At 47.0% G+C, this 26,413-nt stretch overlaps 1 non-coding gene across 1 annotated transcript; it reads left to right on the top strand.

Moving 5' to 3' along the window:
• The first annotated feature begins 26,116 nt into the window (after positions 1–26,116).
• Positions 26,117–26,188, top strand: TRNAC-GCA (transfer RNA cysteine (anticodon GCA)). Its single transcript has one exon. It is a non-coding gene; the product is annotated as a tRNA-Cys (tRNA).
• The last annotated feature ends 225 nt before the right edge of the window (positions 26,189–26,413 follow it).

The following is a 26,413-nucleotide window of genomic DNA, read 5'->3' as shown; positions in this document are numbered from 1 at the left end:
TCCTTAGAATAAAAAGTCAGGCGTTATCTGAATCTTTCCAAGGGCTTCTTCCTCCCGCATTAAAATTTCCTAAGGCTCTTGTTAAGATGCAGATTCTTAGGCCTTACTCTAGAAGAAAATGTTCTAACCCTGGTACTACTGATCTTTGGGGCCATAATCCTCCATGTGGAGGCTGTTCTGCGTGTTGTAGGAAGTTTAGCATCATGTTGGGTGTCTACCCTCTAGATGCCAGACTCTTCCACCCCAGTTGTGTCAACCAAAATCGCATCCAGACATTGCCCAGTGTCACTCACAAGGCAAAGTCACACCTCCATCTCCTAATTGGAAATGTCTAGGGCCCCATTGCCCTTGCCCTTCTAAATGAGAAACTTCTAGATGAGCTCTTTGGAATCTGCATTTTTGACCCAACAACCCCCAATCCCACAAGTGAACCTCCTGTTTACTCCAGTTTAAAAACTTCTGCTAAAAAAATCTTTGTTCTTTTGGAATCAGACATACCTCAAATTGCCAACTATAGAGCCAGCTAAGGCTTGGATATTAAAATAATACTTAAAATGGTTTAGGAGTGCAAGGGGTGACACTGTTACTGGCATTGTGATGGTCTCCACCAGTGCCCACCCCTCAGTCCCGCCCCCACCAGGCACTTAATGCCACTGAGGCCTGACCAGTACGGTCAGGGGCACTTTGTGCCTACGGCTCACCCACCTGTCACTTTTACCCTCACTCATGGGGAATTACCGAGGATGATCCATCCCACAAATGTTTTCTAAACCGTTCTTTTGGGCCATAGGATACTCCCGTCCTACCAGCCAATTGCAAGGTGTTATTTCACTCTTTGCAAAGTGCTGTTGAATCATTTTTAACATCCCTGCACAGGGCAGGGATGCTCATTTCTCCACACGTATGTTGTACAAGTTTTTAATTCACTTACCTTAAATCACCCTATCGGCCTCCGCCCATGATCAGCCCCACCTAACCCCAGCCCAGTCCTTAGGCAACTGAGGCAGAGAAGAGCCCACTTTATAGCTGGCAACGTCAGCAAAAGGGGCATTAGTACTAATTAATTCTAATTTCACCACACACCTTTCCGGAGCGCTGTGATAGGAAGCATAGCTTGTTGAGTAAAAAACCCCTCGTCTATGTCATTAAGGAACCGCAGTTATAAAATTAGGAGGTGCAGATTTGGGCCTCCACAGAGAGAAGACTGAGGCTCCAGGAAGCTCACCTTGAAAGACCTGCCACGTTCGACAGAAGCCCCGTGCCTGTCGATTTGGCCTTTGTGGTCCATTCAGTCCTTTACCAAACGTCTACTGCGTTAGGTGCCAGCTGCTGCGCTGAGCACAGGAGATGCTGGAACGCACAAGACAGGACCCGTGCCTTCCGAAAGCGTCTGTAAAATGACATCTAAAGGACGGGGACTAGGAAAGAAGGAGCTGAGGAGCTGACTCCAGCCTTGGAGTAAATCAGGAGGGGGTCGAGCAGGAGGCCCTGAGCTACAGGAGCTCTGCCAGCCACTCTTCAGGATTCTTCTCCGAATTTTCCCTCCACTCTTTCCTCTTTCTCAATCACTGGTTACACAGAGGGTGAGGGGAGCTCACAGGACCTGCTGTAAAAGTTTCCTTTTAGCTGGCTGCCACCCCATTCTCGGACCACATTTCTGGAGTGTTCTTTCATTAATTTGTGTTTTTTTTTCTTTTTTCCTACTGCTACTACTGCAGAGAGTATAGGCTGGTTATCAACAGAGAAGACTTTGGCTAGTACCCCAGTGGGGTGCCTAACACAGCGGTGCCCAGATGCCATCCCGGGGTGTGCCATGACACTGAGAAACGCTGAGTCACACAGTGAAAGTGTCATTATCCCCTTTCAATCCGGGAAAGTGTCTGTTCGCTGCTGGTGTGGCTTTTGTGCCCATCACTGGCCAACTTTTATTTTCAACCAAGAAACCGGAGATTTCTGGCTCAGAAGCTGGGGAGGGGCAAGGGTACCTGGTTCGACTTTGAAAACATGGTCTGTTTTCATGGAATTCGCTTTCAGTTTACCTGTGTCTTAGAGAGAGAGATTGCTCTGCACTTACGATAGCAACCTAAATTTTAATATAACTTATGGTCTAAAAAGTATCCTTAAGGAACAAAAGGTAGTGGGGCGGGTGGGTTGAGAAGATGGCAAGAAGGTGATGTGGGCATGACTTGAATCTGCAGAATACCAATCCACAGACTGGCACCTGGAGAAGCTGCTTCCCAGAGTGGGTGGCTTGGCCATGCTTAAGTCTCCAGGGAACTTAGCATCCTAGGATCTAACACTCAAACTCCGGGATGTGTAAAGGCATGAACTGATTGGAATGACTCAACCATATTTTCCAGAACACACTGGCTCAACTTCAGAATCTCCTGGGGATTTTTTAGGTAAGATAAAGAAACACAGGCCCCACCCCAGACTTACTAAATTAGATCCTAGGGTGGGGCCAGAAAAATATGAAAATTTGAAAGTTCCCAGGTGATTCTGATGAGGTGCCAGGCCACTGGAAGCTTCCTTGTGCAAGGACTGAATTTTGTAACAAGCGAATCAAGTTAACAGAAGTTGTTGCATGCAAGGGACAGGCTGGGCGTCGCTTCTTGGATTCACTTGCAAGGTGGTGGTGGTGTTGAGGAGCCTTTTTTATGTACCCAAAGAAGCCTGTGAATGCTCCACTGAAGCACATACCTATCACAGGTTTCCCCGATGGCTCAGAGATAAAGAATGCAGGAGACTCCAGTTCGATCCTTGGGTTGGAAAGCTTCCCTGGCAAAGGAAATGGCAACCCAGTCCAGTATTCTCGCCTGGGAAATCCCAAGGACAGGGGAGCCTGGCGGGCTACAGTCCATGGGGTCACAAAAGAATTGAATACGACTTAGCAACTAAACAACAACAACAGTATCATACTACATTTGGGAGGCAGTTAGTTTGCCTGTCTTACCGCTGGACTGCAACTCAATGTAATTAAAGCAAATATTCTCTCAGTGCCCACTTTACCCTAGGCACCGCCCTGATTGGTGGCCACTGGGGCAGCCTGTGAGATTCTTGAGCTTCTTAGTTACTGTCCTGCCTCCCGTACAGATTTGCAGGCTTTTCATTTACTCTTCCCTCCAGCAAGATTCTTCTCCCAGATCTGCTTTTCCTCTTTACTCTCAACTCAGATGTCACCTCCTTCTCCCACCCTCTATGCCCTCCTCTTTCTCTCATCCTTCATGGTACTTACAAACACATGTAAGTAATTTTGTGTACTTGCCTCTTTATTATATGTCTCCCTTAATTAAAACAGAAGTTCTATACCTATGCATCTCTGAGCCCAGTGCAGGACTGGTGATCAGTAAAAAGTTGTGGAATGATTGAATACCAAGATGAGCATATTTCCAAGCAAGGATAAACTTTAAAAATGTCTTAGGGCTTTCTTTAGCGACTTCCCTGTCGGCACAGTGGATAAGAATCAGCCTGCCAATGCAGAAAACATAGGTTTGATCCCTAATTTGGGAAGATTCCACATGCCCAAGCAGCTAAGCCCGTGCAGCCCAACTCCTGAGTCTGCATGCTGCAAACCCTGGCGCCTTAGCGCCTAGGACCTGTGCTTGGCAACAAGAGAAGTGCCCGGACTGCAACAAAGAGTAGTCCCCGCTCTCTGCAACCAGAAAAGCCCTGCGCAAGGGCAGTCAAAATAAGTCAATAAATGAATCTCAGGGTTTTCTGTGGGCTTCCCTAGTGGCTCAGATGGCAAAGAATCCACCTGCAATGTGGGAGGCCTGGGTTTGATCCCTGGGTTGGGAAGATCCTCTGGAGGAGGGCGTGGCAACCCCCTCCAGTGTTCTTGCCTGGAGAATCCCCATGGACAGAGGAGCCTGGGGGCTGCACCCTTGGGTTCACAGAGAGTCGGCCGTGATTGAGCGACTGAGCACAGGGCTTCCTGTAGAGTGATGTAAAGCACTTCAGTCCATGCTCCTTTCCAGTGGAGGCTGTCCTCCCCTCCCCGACTTCCCTGCCTTTTTTCCCTTCCGCTCTCTTATCTATTGTCTCCTTCATCAGTTCAGTTCAGTTCAGTCGCTCAGTTGTGTCCGACTGTTTGTGACCCCATGAATCGCAGCACGCCAGGCCTCCCTGTCCATCACCAACTCCCGGAGTTCACTCAGACTCACGTCCATTGAGTCCGTGATGCCATCCAGCCATCTCATCCTCGGTCGTCCCCTTCTCTTCCTGCCCCTAATCCCTCCCAGCATCAGGGTCTTTTCCAGTGAGTCAACTCTTCGCATGAGGTGGCCAAAGTACTGGAGTTTCAGCTTCAGCATCATTCCTTCCAAAGAAATCCCAGGGCTGATCTCCTTTAGGATGGACTGGTTGGATCCCCTTGCAGTCCAAGGGACTCTCAAGAGTCTTCTCCAACACCACAGTTCAAAAGCATCAATTCTTCAGTGCTCAGCCTTCTTCACAGTCCAACTCTCACATCCATACATGACCACAGGAAAAACCATAGCCTTGACTAGACAGACCTTTTCTGGCAAAGTAATGTCTCTGCTTTTGAATATGCTATCTAGGTTGGTCATAACTTTCTTTCCAAGGAGTAAGCGTCTTTTAATTTCATGGCTGCAATCACCATCTGCAGTGATTTTGGAGCCCCCAAAAATAAAGTCTGACACTGTTTCCACTGTTTCCCCATCTATTTCTCATGAAATGATGGGACCGGATGCCATGATCTTTGTTTTCTGAATGTTGAGCTTTAAGCCAACTTTTTCACTCTCCTCTTTCACTTTCATCAAAAGGCTTTTTAGTTTCTCTTCACGTTCTGCCATAAGGGTGGTATCATGTGCATATCTGAGGTGATTGACATTTCTCCCGGCAATCTTGATTCCAGCGTTTCTCATGATGTACTCTGCATATAAGTTAAATACTGCCTCTTTCAGGAAGTCATCCAGGGTGGATCCTATGTGATTCAAACTTCTCTAGTCCGTGTCTTCCCCAAGCAAAGAGACTCAGTGTAGAATATGTCTCCAAATATATGAGCATACAGGCAGACAGAACTCATCCTGAGCATCAGAAATGTTGCCTCTGACAGCGGGTATGAGGAATTTCCGGGGAGGGGCCAGGGGCGAGTATTGTTCATAACCGGGGGCTGTTTATGCCAGTGTGTTTGGTCTATGAAAGTGTGTTCAGCTGCAAGGTTATGATTTGTGTGCTACTTTATCCGTATGTAATGCTTCAATTAAAAAAAAAATCAGTGTTCTCAAACTTTGCTGCGTATTATAATCAACTGGGGTGATTTAAAAAAAATCCCAGTGCCCAAGTCTTACCCCAGGCTCATTACATCAGTCTGTGAGGGCGGGCTCCAGCCATTAGTATTTTTTTAAAGCCCCCAGATGATTCCAATATGCAGCCAAGTTTGAGAGCCAGTGGACCATACGATTTTGCCCTTGAGGATATAATTCATTGCCTTCCTCTTCAGTCATTTAACTCATTCAAGATATCTCTCTTCCAGCGACTGCTTTGTGAAAACTCCAAGGTAGGTCTCCTCTCGCGACACCCAGCGCAGCATCGTGTTGAAGGGGAGAAGGGGACGCGGGGAAGCGGCAGGTGGGTTGTGGAGAGAGATGGGGAGACTGCAGCAGAGGGGCGTGACAGAGTCGGGTGGGGATCATGGAACGCCTTTCTGAGAAGGTGTCCTTTAGCCTGAGATCTGCAAGGCACGAAGCAGCCCATCAGGAGCCACGGCCTGAAACTGGAAGAGGCTGCTCTGCTTCCAGATCACAAACGATGTAGCTGCCAGGTCCCAGGCTGGGAGGGCCAGGCAGTTGGGAAGAAGGAGCAGAGAGAAGGCAGGAGAGGCGAGTCAGGTTAGGATCACAGTGGGGGTGTGTGTGCCTGTACATTATTGGTCATAATATGGAGTCTGAATTTTCTTCTTTCAGCCATTGATAAAGGCCCATCAATTCATTTATTTACATCCTGAAACACCTAGTCCCTTAGACTGGGTTTGCTCAACCAACACAGAAGACACTGTGTCTTCTTCTACTTGGTGGAAATTTACTCCCTGAAAACAGTTAAGGTGGATGACAAAGTTTGGGGACGCTCCGGCATTGACAAGCTTGCTTCTGCGAATAAATCCTCCAAGAGTCGTTAATCTCTCTTAAGAAAAAAAACAAAAAGAAGATGTGGTTAGGTGTAGAATTAAGCATTAGGGATATTTGAAACGGGGCAACTGCGAGCAGGCTGGCTGGGGCGTGGGAACTCTTCAGTCGAGCGTCCATCACAGTTGTCCCTGGGAGTTGACTGCTTGCAGTTGGCGACAGTGTTTTGCTGCTGCTGAAGAATCCAGACCGCGTCGCCGGCCCAGTAATCCATTGCTCAACTTCATTAGCCACAGGAAGACATTAAGTGAATGTAAGGACCGAACGGCCTGGAAACCACGTGACGAGCAGCCTTTAAGTTCTGGGCTCCGGTATATTTTATGCCACTTCAACTGTGCATCAAGCTCTCATCCCTGGACTCATTAGAACTGTGTGCCCAAAGGTGTCCCTCAACTTTCAGAAGCAAATAGAGAATGATATAATTCGCTCTGAGAACACCTTTCTGTCTTATCCAGAGCATGTCTTATCTGTTATGATTAGGCATTAAGCGTCCTGTTGTCTTGAAAATTTCATGAGATTCTACCCCTGCTTGCTAGGATTATGTCAAAGTGACTTTTCCTGGATGCTGTTTTTGCCCATCAATACAGCTTGTCTTTTCTCCTTAACCATTGCTGGGAAGGCCAACACTGCTAAGGAGCCCACCGGATTAAAATGGTCGAATAGTTTGGGCTTGCAGATGCTCTTGTGCGTCTTGAAGGCTTGTGTGTCTTGCTTTTGGTTCCCCAAGAAGCACACCCTTCAAGATTAAGATTTGAGAGCAAGTCGTTTATTTGGAAGATAATCCTGGAAAACTCCAGTAGGGGCGTAAGAGAAGGATGCGGGCAGTTGGAGGGTGTCGTCAAGCAGATTGTTACTGCGGGCAACTGCAGGTTCATCCTGTTGGGGGAGCGGTGGGAGTCGGTGTGGATACTCCCCTTGGAGATATCCCTTCTGAAGCTGGAGAGCGCCGACGTGTCCACCCACCTGAGAGCTGGGAGGAGGCAGCTTCTCCCGCCCTTCCCTGAGTCAAAGAGCTGCGTGTGCTACCAAAGTGTGGGGAAGTGGGCCGGCCACCAGGCAACATCTGTTAGACTGGAATCCCCCGAACCATGAGCTTCACATGGGCGAGCCCCAAGACTCTCATACACATTGTCTTCTAGGCAATGTCTCTGCTTTTTAACCTGGTTCCAGGTACATCACAGACCTTCAGTAATGATCTGTGTGCGTTAGTTGCTTAGCTGTGTCCGACTCTTTGCGACCCTGTGGACTGTAGCCCACCAGCCTCTTCTGTCCACGCGCTTCTCCAGGCAACAATACTGGAGTGGGTTGCCACTTCCTTCTCCAGGGGAGCCTCCCAATCCAGGAATAGAACCCGGGTCTCCTGCCTTGCAGGCAGATTCTTTACTGTCTGAGCCACCAGGGAAGCCCTTCAGTAATGACGTAAATGCATCGTGAGTCTTCACACCGTGCCTCTGTTAGTCGCTCTGTCTGAATACTCTTATCTGTAATGTATTTAGTTCTTATTAGACTTGTTTATTTGCTAGTTTTGTCAGAGTCCTCTCTCCCCACGGTGTGCCCACTGGGACCAGCGGCCTCTCTTTTCCTCACATCTCTAGTGCAGAGTAGAGTTCTCATTATTACCACGGCTCGAGATTTTAAACAGAATGAGAGCTGTGATCCAACACAAGTGTGTTCTTAACCATAGATGGGAGAGGAATGAAATTAGGATTGTCCCAGGAAAACCTGGGACCTAGGATCACTGTGTGCAGTCCAGGTAGGCGCCAGGAAAGGAAAACAAATGTAGGTGTGGAGTCAGACAGACCTACGACTTCCGCTGTTTACTGAGACCATAACCTTGGGCAAGTTATTTGGCCTCTCTGAGCCTCAGTTTTCCTGTCTGTAAAATGGGGATAATTATGCCACCGATTCCACTGGGGGCTCAGAGGGGACTGTGTGACCTAACCTAAAATACTCATCACGACACCTGAGACATAGACAGCACTCCCACATTTTTAGCTTTTTCATTCTTTTACAAGCATTTGTTGACTGACTATTGTTTATAGAATGATTTCAACTGCATCTGAGGTTTAATCTACTCTGTACCAAGGGATAAAACGAACATCAGCTCAATCTTCTGCGTTTGCAAGGACACCAATTTACGGAAGCCAACTGGGGAAGCTCAGATGGTCATGTACAAACCGCCAAGATGGCATAGCACACAGCCCAGCCACTGGCGGCAGAGAGCTCCCGCCAGGGCCTTCTCTTCTTCGGAGCCGCCTCCGTTTCCTACCAAGGTTCATTAAGCGCCTCCTTCTTGCCAGGCAGTGGGCTAGGTGCTACGGATGCAGAGGGAAATAAAGCAACTGCCAGGTCCTTAGGGAGCTTAAACGTCTAGGGAAAGACAGGCAAGTCATAGAAATGGTCTTAACAGTAGTTAGTGTTTACGAAGCACTCACACCACACGCTGTGCTGAGCACTTTAAACGCGAATGCATCAGTCCTTGGAACAATTCGATGAGATGGTGGCCTTGCTGTCCCCATTTTACATGTGAAGAAACTGAGGCACAGAGGGGTTAGGTAACTCACCCAAGGCTATAGAGACAGCAGCTTGGAAGCCTGGATTCAAACCCCCTGAGAAGGCTCTACCTTGTGCATTCAGCCACCAGGCATCACTCTCTCGGTGCACGGCAGCCGTGCTGAGGCGCTCTTTCTATGATTACTTTTGACTTTTGCTGGCTCTTCACGGCCTCGTGGGCTCTTCTCTGGCTGCGGCAAGCGGGGGCTTCTCTCTGCAGCGACTTCTCTTGTGAAGCCTGGGCTCTAGGGAGCTAGGGCTTCAGCAGTTTGACCCCCGGGCTATTGAGCACAGGCTCAGTACTTGTGGCCCACGGGCTTAGTTGCTCCGAGGCATGTGGGATCTTCCTGGATCAGGGATCGAACCTGTGTCTCCTGCTTTGGCAGGGGGATTCTTTACCTCTGAGCCGCCAGGCAAGACCCGCGCTGACCTCTGTATCACAAACTGTCTAGTCACCGCGTTGCTTTCCCTGTCTGTGCTCTGAGGCTTAACCGTTCTTAAACTGTTCCTAAACGTAGTCCAGGTGATGTCTCCCACAGAGTTAGAACAGATCGATTCCCAGGCCCATTTTAGGGATCCTGAGAGAGCAGATGTGGGGTGGAGTCTGAAAAGTGCCTTTCTAACAAGACCCTGTGAACTCCCAGAGCTTACTTTGAGTTGCATGGGTTCCAAGAGGGGTGCTTTTTGCTCCCGGGAAACACTTGACAACGTCTGCAAATGTTCTTGACTGTCATGATTCAGGGGTGTGTTACCGGCATCTAGCAGGTGGAGGCCAGAGATCCTGGCATACGTCCTATAGCACACAGGGAAGGCCCTTGCAAGCAAAGACTGACCCAGTCCCAGATGTTAATAAGGGCCAACCAAGGCTGAGAACCCCAGAGCAGAGCCTGGCCTCGCGAGCTCTAATGCAGAGGAGGCATGTGGGGATCTGGCTTCCAGTGCAGATTCTGATCAAGTGAGCGGAGTGTGCCTGTGTTTGTTTAGGCGCTAAGTCGTCTCCGACTCTTTGCGACCCCGTGGACTGTAGCCCGCCAGGCTCCTCTGTCCATGGGATTCTCCAGACAAGAATGCTGGAGTGGGTCACTATTTCCTTCTCCAGGGGATCTTCCCAGCCCAGGGACTGGATCTCCTGCACTGCCAGGCGGGTTCTTTACCACCCGGCCACCAGGGAAGCCCATAGGGTGCCTGGGGTGCTGCCTTCCTAACTGGTTCTGCTCTAGGGACCACACTTTGAGCAGCAAAAGCTAGACAGCGTTCTGCACAGACACAGGTCTTGAATCAAGTCCTAGGGTACAGTGAATGCCTAAGAAATAAAACCCGAACCTCAGCCTGAATGAGTGTGGAACAAAAGTAACTCTGAGTTTCAATCATTCTCCTTCAACCCCCACCCTGTAGCTAGGTTCGCCCTTAAAGAAGTTCAGGGAGGCGGAGGGGCTCCCGGGGAGGAAGTCTTCCATGCCCCTCCTGGATGCAGTGAGGGGCTGATTTAAAACGAGCAAGGACAGAGCTTGGTCAGAACTGCCTTCCTCCGTTCTGAGACATCAAGTTGAGTCTATTGTTGCCTGGAATCGTGGCTTCTTTCCAAGAGCCGCGCGCTGCATCTGCCTTTCAGGTCTGCAAACGCGAGATGAAAAAGTGGCTGTTTGTAAAATGGTTGCTCTCCTGGGAAAGGGGTATGGGAGAAAATGGACTCTCTGCGCCCAGCCCTCCAGAGATGGCACCCCAGCCCCCGTGATAAATGGCAGCATTAACAAGGTTTGGTTGAGAGGGGACCTGCAGATTTACGACTTCCTGTCTCCGCCAGCAGATGTCATTATGGCTGACAGAACAGAAGGCCTTTCAAGAGCTGGCTGGGGTGGAGCTAAGGAGAGGGGGAAAAAATTAAATAAAAGGCAGAAGCCAAAAGTAGTGTTTGCTCACTGGTGCTATTGTTGATAGTGTCATTTTAGGAACACAGGGAGGTTTTACATTAAACCGAACGTCTTGTAATATTCCTGAGGTCCAGCTTTGAAGATGTAGGTGGAAACTCTCAAATGAAGGACAGGCTTATTAACTTCGCTCAGATAAGAAAGCTTGCAGGGTTTTGTCCCAGGTTTATTTGTACCTGAAAAGTTCTTCAGGATGAAGCGAACACAGCACCGAGTGAATGTATGTGTTTACTCCGGAATATCATTCTGACGGATGTTTAAATACATCTACAAATGCAGCAGCCTCTTCTGAAATTCTTTGGACATACATAAAATTTTTACCTATTTCTAAGTTGTTTTACAGGGTGTGATTGGTATTTTATGGGCTAGATTTTTTGAAAAATGGTGTAAATTTAGCACTTATCATTGGGCCCCTGCACCCATGCTAATAAGTACAACCGCTTATTACTTACTTAACAATAATTACAAGTCGCATTTCCCCGTTTCCTCTTTCTCATCCTCGCCTAAAGCCAAAGGAAGTCTTTCTGTAAGTAAAGGAAGTCTTTTTTTCTAGTTGATTGTCTCATCTCATGGGGGTATTGAATGTGTTCTGTGGGCTCAGGTAATCACTGCCTCAAAGAGTGACCCGGAAGGAGCAGTTCTGGGCTGTCTTTATGGACCTGTCATCAGCAAATCATCTCCCATCAGGACCACATGACCGACGTACTCAGGCAGAAGTTGAGAGCCACTGGGAGCCTCACGGAGGACGGCCACCAGGTCTCCTTACAAAATAAGCTCATTTCCAGCCTAACCCGATCCAGAGACTTCTTCTCTAATCAAGCAATAGCTGTGGTGTTAATGCATATGGGGTAGTGAGCATCTGATTTTCGCAGTGACACTGAAGCTATGAAGGTGGCCACCCCACGGTCCCTTCTGCAAACCGCTTTGGATTGGCGGTGTGGTGGTCTGCTTAAAACCCGGGCTCTGGAGACTCAGTCCCTGAATTCTTTTCCTGGCTCTCTCACCGACTACCTGTGTTATTCTGGGCAAGCTACTCAAGCTACATCACCTGCCACATGATGGACAAGAATAGCACCATTCTCTTAGCGTTTTTTTTTTTTTTTTTTAATGAAGATCAAATGCAGAGTTCATGAAGTGACTAGCCAAGTGGCTGGCCCAGGGTAGGAGTTCACTAAATTAGCTATTGTTATAATGATTAACACTGAAATACCTTCCCTCTTCACTGTTTCACAGGTAGACGCACAGAGATGTGGACTCCGCCCAGAAATGAAATCCAATAACAACAAAATAACAATTACACTGAGTGTAGGTGTCATGTACTGAGTGCGTATGAAGCTCCAGACACTGTACTGAGTACTTTACATGCAAGACCTATTGAATTTAATCCTTCAAACAACCTTCGGGGGCCAAGTAATACGACTCTCCTTTCACATATAAGGAGACTCAGCGTGGATAGCTTAAGCCAATGGTTCTCAATGGTCTGCTTTGCATTGGAATTGCCTGCAGGGCTTGATAAAACTCCGATTATTGACCCCTTTCCCTGGAGTATTTGATTCAGTGGGTCTGGTGTGTGGGCCCTGAGATTTTCATTCCAAAAATTCCCAGCTGCTGCTGCTGCTGCTGTCTGGGGACCACATTTGAAAATCGCTGGTTTCAGTAACTTTCAAGGTTTGTTGTTATTGTTATTTGGTAGCTAAGTCATGTCCAACTCTGTGACCCCATGGACTGCAGAAGCCAGCTTCCCTGTCCTTCACTATCTCCTGGAATTTTCTCAAGTTCATGTCCACTGAGTTGATAATGTTATCTAACCATCTCATCCTCTGTTGCCCCCTTCTCCTTTTGCCTTCAATCTTTCCCAGCATCAGGGTCTCTTCCTGTTCAAGATTACACAGTGACCTTGTTCTTGTTTAAGGTTCTTATTCAAGTTCAAGTTTACACAGTGAGTAAGTGGCAGAGTGAATTTTAAAATTAAAAAATTTGAGTACATTAAAAAATGTATTCTTAAACAGCTATCTATATTACTTAGAGTTCCTAACATCAAACTTTTGATTTAATGGTTGATGGTTGAATTCACAGAGCATGATGTTTCAGATAGCTACTTGTTTAAATATTCTCTTCCATGAAGCTCTTCATATTGCAAAATAGTTTTTAGTTCCCTGGAAGGGGAAAATTTCAGGGATATTTTCAGAAGGAGGAGTCCTGGTATCATCCTCATGCACCACTGTTGAGCTTCGCAGCAGTCCTGCTGGGGTGGAAGAGAATGCAAGGTCTGCGGCCCTCCCCAGCTGCAGAACGCACCAGAAGTTCCAAGATGGAGCCCAGACACACAGGCTACACCTGGAGGCCATCTGTTTCTGAAAGACACAGTGTTTGCTCAGTCACCGACCTGGGAGGACTCTGAGACTCACTCCGCTGGACACCCGAGGACCCTGGAGATCCTCCACTGAATGTCTAAGATCTAGAATTCTCCATGGCCCAGGGGGACCTCTTGAAACGAGTCAGCCCAGGGAGCGGTGAGACAGACTGCATGAAGGAACAAGAACAGGGATGTGCTTGAGCCCACAGTGGGGAGTGTGGGATGCAGGAGAGAGACGGCCAGAAGCGCCTGGTCAGAGGTGCGGGTGGAGACGGGACGGCAGGAGAAGAGTCAGGATAAAGCCCCACATCCCTTAGTGGGCACAGCAAGGCAGCAAAGGGCCGTGGGCATCTTCCTCATTCAGTTGCAAATAACAGGAACTGAAATTTAAATACATAGACGAGATGTACTTCACGAAATGGAAACATTCAAGGACTTGAGAAAATGGACGAGGCAGAAGTTGGTTGCTGGAAGTCTGCGCATCCCTGTGGCCACAGTCAGGAGGAAGGAGCAGAGGAGGCCTTGGCTTTGCCCATAGAGACAGGCTCCAGTGCTTCCGCTGCCGGGTAGATTAGCTGGCCCCCGAGGACCCTTCTTGTCTGACATAGGAAGATGCTATTTATTTGTCTATTCACTCATTCATTCAATGAGTGAATGTTTGCTGAGCACACTCTATGGACTAGGCACTGTTAGAGAGTGCTCTGTGTTCTTTTTCCCTGGGAGCACCTGCTGAAGCCTCATGCTCATCCGGGCTGTGTGACCCTGGGACGTGCACTCAACTCTGGGCCGATTGCTGAGGACGGGGGCGGGGCGGATGCTGACCCTGGAGCAGATGCTCTCTGTGGGGGCACGGCTGCCCCCTGCCTCACTTCAGTCACATCATTTCAGAGACTTGGTTCTTCAAAGCAAAATGCAAGAGCTGTTACCAGAAAGGTGGCTCATGGATGCTGGTTAGTCAAAAACCATAAAGACTCACACTAATAGCTAACTTTCTGTTTGTGCCTCACTCCAATACGAAGCGGGTAAGATAAAGTGAAGTCCGCAACATTCTTGCTACCAAGGACACCTTTCATGCTGCCCCCTGCTGCCTACCGTGGGGACCAAATTTAACTAAATTTGAAAAATGTTGTCTATCATTTACCCATTCATCCATCAATACATCCACGTGCTATTTGACATGTTTTCACTGAGTATCTAGTTTCTTGTCTTGTTCTGGCACTGGGATTATAGCAGTTGTGGTTTGCACAACCCTGGGGCTTCTGCATTCAACCTAGACTCAGCACCATCCAGGTTTCTGATTAGATGAGATAATTCAAATCTCCATCGTTAAAGCCACTAGTAGAAGTATTCTGTTACTTGCAGTTAAAAGCATTCCTAATTGATACAATCAGATCCAAAAGAGACCCTCTAAGCAGCTTAGAGTATGAAGATGTCCAGTGAATAAATGATTACAAGTGCCACAAGGCTCCTGAAGAGGAGTACAGGAGCTTAAACTTAGGAGAACTAATCATTTTTTTAAAATGCATTTAACAAGCAGTAACACTTTTTCTACTATGTTAGAGAATTAGATCAGAGTGTGGCAAGGGTTTCTTAAAGGACCACCCGGTAAATATTTCTGCTTTGCCTGCCGTGTTGGCCTCTGTTGCAACTACTCAACTTCGTTGCTGTAGTAAAAGAAGCCGCAGGTGATACGTAAATAAGGGAGCCTGGCTGTGTGCCAATAAAACTTTACAAAGATAGGTAGCTGGCTAGATTGGACCCTGGTCCATACTTCACTGACTCCTGAATTAGGTACACACGTTGAGTATGCAATAAAAACAAGCAATTGAAAATAGTTTATAATACACTTATTATAATATGGCAAATTTCTCAAAGTTTTGTTTTACAGATTCCCAGTGCCAAGTCTCAAACTCACACAGTCTGTGATTCAGTAATTCCTCTGTCGAGCTTTCCCTTCTCCTGCAGAAGGGAATTGAGTGGTGGGTCAGCTGGAGAGCTGCCCGAATTACGAATCTTGAACAAGTTTAGAGACACTAATGAAGCTGGAAAAATACACATTTCCCCCCTCTGACAAAACATATATTACTATAAAGTGAAGAAGGCAAAAACATGACATTTATTAGCCCTGGAATATTTTTGCTGAGGATTTTTGTCACTAACACACCCAGCACTGGGAGTCAGCTCAAAGATGGCAGTAGTGGTTAGCAGAAATTCCAGAGCCACATAATGTGTGTGGTGTGCTATGATTTACAAGGGATGTGATTTACATTGTGAATATTCAACCTTTCAACGTACCTCCCAAGAAGCTGCTTGGTTCGGAAGCGTCGCAAAAGAATGCTAAAGGAAAACTGAAACTGCAGAAAAGTTGGAAATATCTTGTTTTACTTTTTAAAAGAATATTGACTCTGCTTGGAGTGGAGAACGTCAGAAAGAGAAAAACAAATGTTGCATGTTAATGCATATATGTGGGATCTAGAAAACTGGCACTCACGAACCTATCTGCAAGGAAGGAATAGAGTCGCAGATGTCGAGAGTGGACTTGTGAACGCAGTTGGGGAAGGAGGGAGTGATATGAACCGAGAAAGCAGCCTCGACATATATAAACTCTCAGTGTAAAGTAGAGAGCTGGTGGGAAGGTGCTGGATAACACAGGGAGCCCAGCCTGGTGCTCTGTGATGCCCTAGAGGGGTGGGGTAGGGGAGGGCGGGGAGGCTCAGGAGGGAGGGGAGACGGGAGTGTGTGTATATGTATGTATCATTATGGCTGATTCCCGTTGCTGTACCGCAGGAACCCACGCCATATTGTAAAGAAAGTTTCCTCCAATTAAGATATAAATTCAAAGAGAATATTGACTGTTTCAGCTAATGGAAGTAAACTGTAAGTCATGCAGATTCTGAAAAATAGTCTTACAAGAAAATTAGATTCCTTCCACCATCAGGGCCTACATCTGGGGCAAAATTTGCAAGGACCCTGGATTGAAAAGTCACTGGATTCTTCATCCACAGGGCTCTCATTATACTAAGGCCCACAAACTCAACTATTCCTTGTATCCAAGAAGGTAGTAACAAAATGGAGCAGATTGGGCCTGAGGCAACAGGGAATGGTGGGTCCGAAGGCAGCCTAGAGGGCTTACCGCCTGTTTAAAGGCAGCAGTCACTTTACAAAACCACTACAGGCTCCAGTTAGTTGTTTTCCCCCTTAGGAAAGAGCTCAAGATCTTTCTAAGAAGGTAGTAATCTAAATTTTTCAATAAAAGTTTCCTATTGTATAAATTTACCAGCCAAGTAAAACATATCTGTGGTTCAATCATGGCTTAAGTTGTAAGCCTCTGTCTGCCTGTTTTCTTACACATGCACGCAGACACACACACACAAGTGCCTTCTACTCTAGACAAGAGACACCGCTTCAGCTACTGTAGTCAGGAGACCCCGGACGACGCTGAAGTGTAGCTGTGCATTGAAGTGACCTGATTTCTCAACTCTGCCTCCCCAGATGAATTGCTGTAGAACACGGCACCCCTTCCCATATCTCAGCTACGGATCTATTAGTGTCGCTATTTATGGAGAGGAGAAGAGAGAGTGATAATTTATACACCATTTGTTTTGGAAAAATTATACTCCCATCCTCTGATTGGCTTGAGTCCCCCAGAATATCACTTCTCCGCGATAAATAATGTGTCTGGGAGGGGAAATGCTAAATCGTTTAAGAATTTCAAATTTTTATGTTGCCACTTGTAACAAACTGTGTCATCCACTGAACCATGCAGTTTTCTCCCCCTTCTCAAAATGTCACAAAAAGAAAAGTGATCACAACAGTCTACACATGCCAAACACATTTGTCGAATACACAACATGGAAAGAATTGCAATCGAAGTACCACCCCTGTAAAGAAATGCAGAATTTAATCTGATTTTAATTGAAATGTTGCAAGTCGATACCTTTTGTTTAGTCAGGAGACAAAGCAGATATAAAGAAGGGTAGTGACAATAACTACTCAAGACACTTTGAGCGCTGGGACTTCTGAGGCACTTTGAGGAGGGAAAAAAAGCAATACTATACTAACTTATATTAAAGAAATGTGATTGCATTTAGTGGAGAAAATGCTTCCAAGATGGTAATGAATAAGGCAATACAGTCATCTCTCAGTATCCACGGGATGGGTTCCAGGACTCCAGAAGATACTGAACTCCAAAAAATGCCCAAGTCCTTTACATGACATGACACAGCACAGTTGGCCCTCCAGAGCCACAGATTTCACATGCGTGGATTCAACCAACCAAGGGGAATCGGGTGCAGCACCCACAATCCAAAGGACAAACTCAACTGCCCATTTCTTGCAAGTGTGCCAAGAATGAATAGCTTCGGTCACGTTGGACTCTTGGCAATCCTATGCACCATAGTTCACCAGGCTCCTCTGTCCATGGGATTCTCCAGGCAAGAATACTGCAGTGGGTTGGCCACGCTCTCCTTCAGGGTACCTTCCGGACCCAGGGGTTGAGCCCGAGTCTCTACGTCTCCTGCATTAGCAGTTGGGTTCTTTACCACTAGTGCCGCTAAGCCCGACCGCCAGTGTAGCGGGGCTCAAAGCTGAGGTGCTGTATGCTTCAGGAAGATAGATACTCCTGGGCACCCAGTAGTTAGACAAAGAAACTGAATAGCTAGGTGTGGTGGACCCCAGTGGTTTCTCCTGTCTAACTTCAGCTCCCCTTCCTCTTCCAGATAGCACCATTTGGAGTTTGACTCCCCCACCATGATCAGCCATTAATTTTTGTGGTATCGATCCTTCCCCCAGCTTTTGAGGGTGGACTCTGACTGTCTGAAGCCAAAAATCTTATCCTGTCTCATTCCTCTGGAAACCATGATTTGATTTATGATGGAAGAAGTCCAGTCAAAACCAATACAATCTCTGGAGAATTTTTCTAGGGCTTCTGAGACAAAGCAAGTGGCTCTCAGCTCTTTGAGATCCAGGCCTTCTATGATCTGTGCGGTGTGAAGATATGCAGGCTTGCATAACTTCTTTGCTTACTAAGACAGAAGTCCGTGGAACTGCCAGTGGGAACTCATTTGAAACCTGAGGAAGTTGCTGATTCTATGGAACGCAGAGAAGAAATACAGAAGGGAGCTAAGCTGGTCCTTGATGGCACCAGATCAAACTGTACCTGAAGCTAGCCCTGCCCTTGGCCCTTTCAGTGACGCAAACGTATGCATTTCTTCATTCTTCAAGCCAGTTTGAATTTGTTTTCTGGTTGCAGTGCAGGAGAAGACTCTTGAGAGTCCCTTGGACTGCAAGGAGATTAAACCTATCAATCCTAAAAGAAGTCAGCCCTGACTATTCATTGGAAGGACTGATGCTGAAGCTCCAGTACTTTGGCCACCTGATGCAAAGAGCTAACTCACTGGAAAAGACCCTGATTCTGGGAAAGATTGAAGGCAAAAGGAGAAGGGAGTGGCAGAGGATAAGACAGTTCAATAGCATCACGAACACAATGGATATGGATTTGAGCAAACTCTGATAGACAGTGGAGGACAGGAATCTGGCGTGCGACTGTCCCTGGGGTTTCAGAGGGTTGGACATGACTTAGCAACTAAACAACAGCAACACAGTTTACATGATCAGGTTCTTAACTCACTGTGTGGTTTCGCCAAGTTGATGATGACATATTAATCCACTTTCAGTGAGTGATGCTGGGAAAGTGAGGTCACACCGTGGGTCTCTGATTCCCTGTTTTATTTAGTATGTTGCTTTTGATCAGCATGAATATCTTCTTCAATCATTTTCTTACCGGTCTCCTGTCCGCACTTTGCAACACAGATCAGGCACCACCTTCCCTATTCAGAATTCATTCTGAGCAAGAAGTACAAACATCCGATTTTCAGATCTATTGAGGCGGCCCCAAGTAGTGGATAAAAGCATATGTGCTGTGTTAGACAAACATAGTTTTGAATGCTGGCTCTGTAAACTATCAGCCGTGTGACTCTGGACACCACACCTAAACCCTCTAAAACACTTCACCCAACCTCTAAAAAATGTTGTTAAGAATAGCATCTTACCTCAGATGACTCTTGTGAGGATGAAATGAGATAATTCATGGTGTGTGACACAGAAGACGTGCTCAGTAAATGCTGGGGCTGTTGTTAGGTTCTTCATGCTTATCAAGGAACTCACTTTACCGAGAGAGCCCAGTACATCTAATCTGCAGCTATTAGCCCAATAAACATTTGCTATGTGAGTAATTAAAAATTTGATGAATAGATGGTTGAAGGCATACACGAGTGAATTAAAATATAATGCAATGAAAAAATGAATGAATGGGAGCTGGGAAGTGAGAAGCAGGGCCACGAGTGGAGGTGCTGGGCCTGCGGATGAGAAGGAGGGCAAGGGGAGGGACGCTGTGTTTTATGGGGACGCCCTTCCCGTGATCTGCGCTCCCGTCGGGCATGATGCTCTGCCGTGCCGCTCCTGTCTCCCTCTCATTACTGCAGGTCATCTGTTGGAGGGTTTTGATGGGCAGCTTTACAGACAGCCATAAAGCAGCACTTACGGCCGAAGTCATCATACTCTGGGAGCCTCTGTGTTTCGGGAGTGCACATCGTTTTCCTCCTTTTCTCTGGGTTCCAGTCACTCAGCACACAGATGGGATTCAGCACAGATGGCTTAACTCCTTCTAACAGCTCCCCATAGGCCCTGAACTAAGGGCTTCCCTGGTAGCTCAGCTGGTAAGGAATCTGCCTGCAATGCCAGAGACCCGGGTTCAATTCCTGGGTCGGGAAGATCCCCTGGAGAAGGCATAGGCTACCCACTCCAGTATTCATGGACTACCCTGGTGGCTCAGCTGGTAAAGGATCCGTCCACAATGCGGTAGACCTGGGTTTGATCCTTGGGATGGGAAGATCCCCTGGTGGAGGGCATGGTAACCCACTCCAGTATTCTTGCCTGACGAATCCCATGGACAGAGAGGCCTGGTGGGCTACACTCTATGGGGTCACAGAGAGTTGGACACGACTGAGTGACTAAGCACAGCACAGCAGGCTCTGAGGCAAAAGTCAGAGGACCTCAAGACCCAAAAGGCCAGTAGGAATGAGTAGGATAATATGGACATGTACTGAGTACTCACTTCAGAAGGCAATGGCATCCCACTCCAGTACTCTCGCTGGGAAAATCCCATGGACAGAGGAGCCTGGTAGGCTGCAGTCCATGGGGTCACTGAGGGTCGGACACGACTGAGCAATTTCACTTTCACTTTTCATTTTTGTTCATTGGAGAAGGAAATGGCAACCCACTCCAGTATTCTTGCCTAGAGAATCCCAGGGACCGGGGAGCCTGGTGGGCTGCCGTCTATGGCGTCACACAGAGTCGGACACGACTGAAGTGACTTAGCAGCAGCAGCAAGACTCGGCTAGGGCAAGCAAGTTCACGGTCCTGAATGGAGCTCCTCGTCCAAACTTTACAATTGTGTTTGGCAGCACAGCTCATTAGCTCAACTTTGTTAATGCAGTAACAGAGATACATCAAAACTGTGTTGCTACATGTTTACGGGTTAGAAAGTAACATCGGCAGGATTTTAACCCAGGCAAAATCACATGTGGAATCTCTGTGCAAAGAGCTTTAGACTTCATCATGCTCTGCTGCTGCTGCTGCTAAGTCGCTTCAGTCGTGTCCGACTCTGTGCGACCCCATAGACGGCAGCCCACCAGGCTCCCCCATCCCGGGGATTCTCCAGGCAAGAACACTGGAGTGGGTTGCCATTTCCTTCTCCAATGCATGAAAGTGAAAAGTGAAAGTGAAGTCGCTCAGTCGTGTCCGACCCTCAGCGACCCCATGGACTGCAGCCCACCAGGCTCCCCTGTCCCTGGGGTTTTCCAGGCAAGAGGACTGGAGTGCTCTACCTTGTGTCAATTTCAACAGCATTTGAAGCTATAAACTTACTTTTCTTTCTGCTTCCTTCAGAACTCTGGAAAATGCCCTGCATGGAGGTGAGTTTCTTGAAATAAAATTCTTCAACTATGGACACATTAGAGACAATTGGAGAAATTTTTAAGAGCTCATATTCACAGAAGTTTTTGGAAAAAGAGGTTTAAAAATTTCCCTATCTTATTCTATTGATCCTTACAGGTCAGTGGACAGACACTTGGACTCCTGTTTGGGTGTGGATTTCCAGGGACCACTCCGCGCTCTTGGTACCGGGAATCTGAACCACCAGTCTGGCTGTGACAGCCAAGCTTGGCCAGCCTGGCTTTGGCTGTAATTCTGTTTTAGACACGCTTCCATGTCAAACTGTCCAAGGAATTATGCCATTTGCTAGGACCCAGCCCCCAGCTTCACAGAGCAGAGTTCAGAGAAGGGATTTGGAGCTGAGAAACAATAGCTTAATAATTGGCACGCTTGTAACTCACAGAAGTTCTCTTAATCCTGGGAGTGGGCTGTAATCCACAGAGATGGGTCCTGGGCAGCCATGTCCGTATTCTGTGTGTTTGTCCTCCACTGGGCTGAGAACGTCTGGCTCATGGGAGACCATCGCATCCCGTTTCTCCAGCACTGGTGCTGAGAGACGCCAGATTAGATCCTGCCACTGAATCCAAATCATTCAACATTGGGACAGCCGTTTTCCACCAAACAGATTAAATGCAGAGGAAAAGCTGCTCTTTGCAGCGATCATAGTCCGGGTAAGGAAAGCAAGGTAGAAATGAGAAGAAAGAATTGAGAAACAGAGAGAGAGGGCATCCAGATGGCTGTCTAGGTCTTGAATTCAGGCTCTTTCCGAGAGCTGGCTGCATTCTCGTTTTGTGTGTTCCCCGAGACAACTCCACCCTTAGAAAATGTAACTGGACATTTCCACCAGCCAAAGAAGCTGCTTTCTGTCATCCAAACCCTAAAAGCACAGAATCATAGGACGACCAAATCTTGCTACTTCTCAGAACAAGATTTAAATTCTTCTTGAGGCAATGTGGCTTACAAATAACATATAAATAATTTACTGGTCAAAAACATGATTGGCCAACTTCCTTGAAAAACAGACAAGAAATGGGCAGAGCTATTTATTCATTGTTTCAGCAACAGGTGACAGTAAGGATTTCTGAGTTGTCTCCCAGCTCTAAATTCCTTATTTTTTTTTCTTTATAACTTATAATTGGTAATTAAAAAAAAAATAACAGTAGTGGTCAGGAAAATGAGAGGAGGGAGAAAGTCAGAATTGAGGAGAAAAACTAATTCTAATTCAAGAAGATACGTGGCCATTTTGAGGAGAATAAGACAGGACACAGGAAAGGTGCCTCCAGTGATGACCTGACCCAAACGCTAAAGTGAGGGGGACCGCGGAGTGGGAGGAGGAGAGGGCACTCCGTGGTTATCAGGGAGGAACTTAACTCACGCGAGCTTAATTAAGCAGTTTCCAGAGTTTTTGTTTTTTTTTTTTGTTTGCTTCCCACTTGGGTCTGGGAGGAGCGCAGCTGGTCAAGTTTTCGGCACAGCTGGATCCAGGTGGTTGAATAAGGCCACCGAGAGTCAGTCTTTGTACCTCTTACGTCGACTTGTGTTTGCACTGGCTTCATTTCCAAGCAGATTACTTTTTAATATAAGATGCTGCCAGATCTAGCAAGTAAGAATATAAGACACCTAGATTAATTTGAACTTCAGATAAGTGAACAACAAATACATTTTTTGAGGTTAAGTATATCCCATGCAATATTTGGGACACACTCACACTATAAAGTTATTCATTATTTGAATTTTACGGGGGAATCAGGTGTTTTCCTGGGGCTTCCCAGATGGTACTAGTGGTAAAGAAGCTGCCTGCTAGTGCTGGAGACATAATAGGCCTGGGTTCGATCCCTGCGTCGGGAGGATCCCTTGGAGAAGGGCGTGGCAACCCACCCCAGTATCTTATTGCTCAACCCTCCTTACATGAGGTGGAAAGACAACGGCCAGCACTTCCAGACGTACATTCTCTGTTCTATTATGTGTGCCATTGGAACAATCCATGAACCAAGCACTGTGGCTTAAGAAACGGAATGACCTGATGAGCCAGAGGACAGAAAGATGTGGGAACATAGCAGCTGTCCGTGGAAAAAACCCACACAGACTCACAAATGGCTGCAGTGGAACACAGAAACAATTTGCGCTCCAGCTCCTCATCTAGCGGACACAACAGTGGAGCCTAGAGAGCTGCTTTACTTCCCCAGACAGCAGTCATGGGGGAATCCAGGCTGCAGCACCCGCCTGCCACCCCTTTACCACCCAGGCTCTCCCCACGCACCCTCGTGGCCACTGCCATCCAGATGTCTACTGGATAAGTCGATTAGCACCCACAGGGGCTTCCTTTCTCTCTTCTCTGTATACAAAGTGAACAGGTAAAAAGGAAATGCTTGTCAAAACAAATCTCTATTTGGTTTTCTCCATCTACGGGACAATTTCTGTAACGTGTCAATCACTTTGTTGCAAAATAGCCCTTCCAACGCACAATCCACATTTTCTGATGACACCAGCTTGTCAGTCACTCACTACATCAAAGCCAAATTTCATGCCGAGCAAAGACCAGTTTGTCAATCACTTCGCCTGCCACGCATCTGCCAGGATCACCTGCAGCTACAACTTCCTGCTCTCAGATGGACCGGGTCCAGTTAGCTGGTTGGTATCTCCTAATCGAGCTTCTTTTAGCACTGGTAGCTTAGCAACTAATAAGTCATTTTCCACGACCACTGGCCTAAACTTCATAGCTTTCTTGACCATTGCCATTTGTTAGAAAATTGTTTCCCCTCAAGTGGCTAAACAGTAGATGTAAGGTTAACTTAATGCTGAACTGTTCTATTGTTTCTAATTATAAGTATTTTCCTACTGTTTAAAAGCAAACACAGGTTATGTTGTCAAATAGACATAACTTTAATTATAAAATGTCTTGAAATTTTACTCCAAAGTTTCAAGTTCTCCATCACTGGTAGCACTAGAGATCTGAAGAGGCTGGTAAGACAAGTACCCAGCATTTATCGGGTTGTACATGACTTCACAGGCACCTCCTGGGAGCAAGTAACTCGGAGGTCTCGGAGGTGCTGAGTCGCTTCAGTCATGTCCGACTCTTTGCGACCCCGTGGACTGTAGCCTGCCAGACCCCTCTCTCCAGGTAAGAATACTGGAGTTGGTTGCCATGCCTTCCTCCAAGGGATCTTCCCGACCCAGGGATCAAACTCGAGTCTCCTGCACGGCAGAAAGATCCTTCACTGCTGAGTCCCCAGGGAAGCCCGATACTAGGAGGCTGAGCGAAGTGAAAGTCGCTCAGTTGTGTTGGACTCTTTGCTACTCCACGGACTGTAGCCCGCCACGCTCCTCTGTCCATGGAATTCTCCAGGCCAGAATCCTGGCATGGGTAGCCAGGCCCTTCTCCAGGGGATCTTCCCAACCCAGGGATCAAACCCAGGTCTCCCGCACTGCATGCGGGTTCTTCACTGTCAGAGCCTCCAGCTTATGTACAGAAGATAACAAGCGCTCTCATCCTGAAAGAACTTAGTTTGTGGGAGAGAATTAGCAATGAAGTCTAAATCCATTTAAAGAATACAGGCCCTTCCTTGGCGGCCCAGTGGTCAGAGCCCAGTGCTTCCTCCCCCATGAGCTCTGGCTCGATCCTTGCTCAAGGAACTAAGATCCTACCTGTCACGCTTCATGGCCAAAAAAAAAAAAAAAAAAAAAGAGTAAATGGAGAAGGCAATGGCACCCCACTCCAGTGCTCTTGCCTGGAAAATCCCATGGATGGAGGAGCCTGGTAGGCTGCAGTCCATGGGGTCACTTAGAGTCGGACATGACTGAGCGACTTCACTTTCACTTTTCACTTTCATGCATTGGAGAAGGAGATGGCAACCCACCCCAGTGTTCTTGCCTGGAGAATCCCAGGGATGGCAGAGCCTGGTGGGCTGCCGTCTCTGGGGTTGCACAGAGTCGGACACGACTGAAGTGACTTAGCAGCAGCAGCAATGTAAATAAGAGAAAACAATAGAGGCGATAAGAATTTTAAAAGGTGTCAAAATACAGTCAGGACTGGTATAGGGGACTTTGTTCTTTCTTTGGGGACTTGACTTCTAATTTCCCTCCCTAGTTTTGGAGAAATTCCCCATTGCTTATAGCACATATGGCAGATCATTCCTTTATCTCCTATTCTGGAAGCTGAAGGATTGGACCTTGACTCTGCAGACCCTCTGCCAGCCACAAGATCACAGTTTGATCAATCAGATGTGTTTACCCTGCAGTGTTTAATCTACAGCTGTGAGAACATTTGAATCCACTCATAGTAGCTGCTTCTGTGTCCACAGGCAATGAAGGTAATATCTTGGGTGGATTGTTCCTATCTGAAGACGAATGTTAGGATTCTTGCCTCCTGGTCACTCCGAGATTTCCATAGCTCTAACCAGACTCTCCAAGCTCTTTATAATTTGGGGTCTCTGATAAACTTCAAAAAAGTTTTTAAAGACTTTCAGAATTATTTTCTGTTATCAGTAACCTATAACCATGGAATTTTTAATCAGCATAGACACAAGATAAAGATTCTTTTCTCACTCTGAGCAGCGATAATTTGGGAAGGCTCCACAGAAAATAAGAATGGTAAGTACTCTTTGCACAAGTAAAGACCAAGGGAACAAGTGTTCCACACTGAACCCCAGTTCAGAGAAACAGAACAAGTCTAGCACACTGAAAACAAATTTTAAAAAAGCTTTATCACCCTCATCATGTCACCTTAAAGAAATGACACTGTGCCTGGCAAGCAGAGCATTTAATCAAAATGTTGAATGAATGGATGACAGTGGAAAGAAAAGACACCTTGGTGAATTTGGCTAAACTGGAGACTCCTGGCAGTTTGGTAAGAGATCAGGCTCTAACATTAGCTCAAGGAATTTCTGTAAAGGACCTAAAAATTAGCCGTGGCTCTTTCTATTTTATCAACTTTCAGCATATGGTAAGTAGGATACACACCAATATACATTAAATGATAGATCACAGCTCTCCAGAGTGCTGCACAAACAGCACGCCTACAGAGTCACCGGATGAGACATCACGCTTGTGGTCTTGCCCAATGGGAGACAGTCTCAATCTGGAAGTTTCTTTACACTGAAAGGAACTGGCTATAAAGCTCCCTTTGACTACCACCAGGGGCTTCCCTGGTGGCTCAGATGGTAGAGCGTCTGCCTGCAATGCAGAAGACCTGGGTTCGATCCCTGGGTTGGGAAGATCCCCTGGAGAAGGAAATGGCAACCCCCTCCAGTACTCTTGCCTGGAAAATTCCATGGATGGAGGAGCCTGGTAGGCTACAGTCTATGGGGTTGCAAAGAGTCGAACACGGCTGAGCAGCTTCACTTTCACTTGACTACCACAGGAGAGGCATTTGAGCAGAGAAAATGCTCAGGGAGAGAAAGAGAGATGATGGTTTGTCTAGCAGATAGGAGCCATCCGTG

This window comes from Capricornis sumatraensis, chromosome 15, assembly GCF_032405125.1.
Source record: "Capricornis sumatraensis isolate serow.1 chromosome 15, serow.2, whole genome shotgun sequence".
Taxonomy (NCBI): domain Eukaryota; kingdom Metazoa; phylum Chordata; class Mammalia; order Artiodactyla; family Bovidae; genus Capricornis; species Capricornis sumatraensis.
This window is presented reverse-complemented; position numbering and strand designations above follow the sequence as displayed.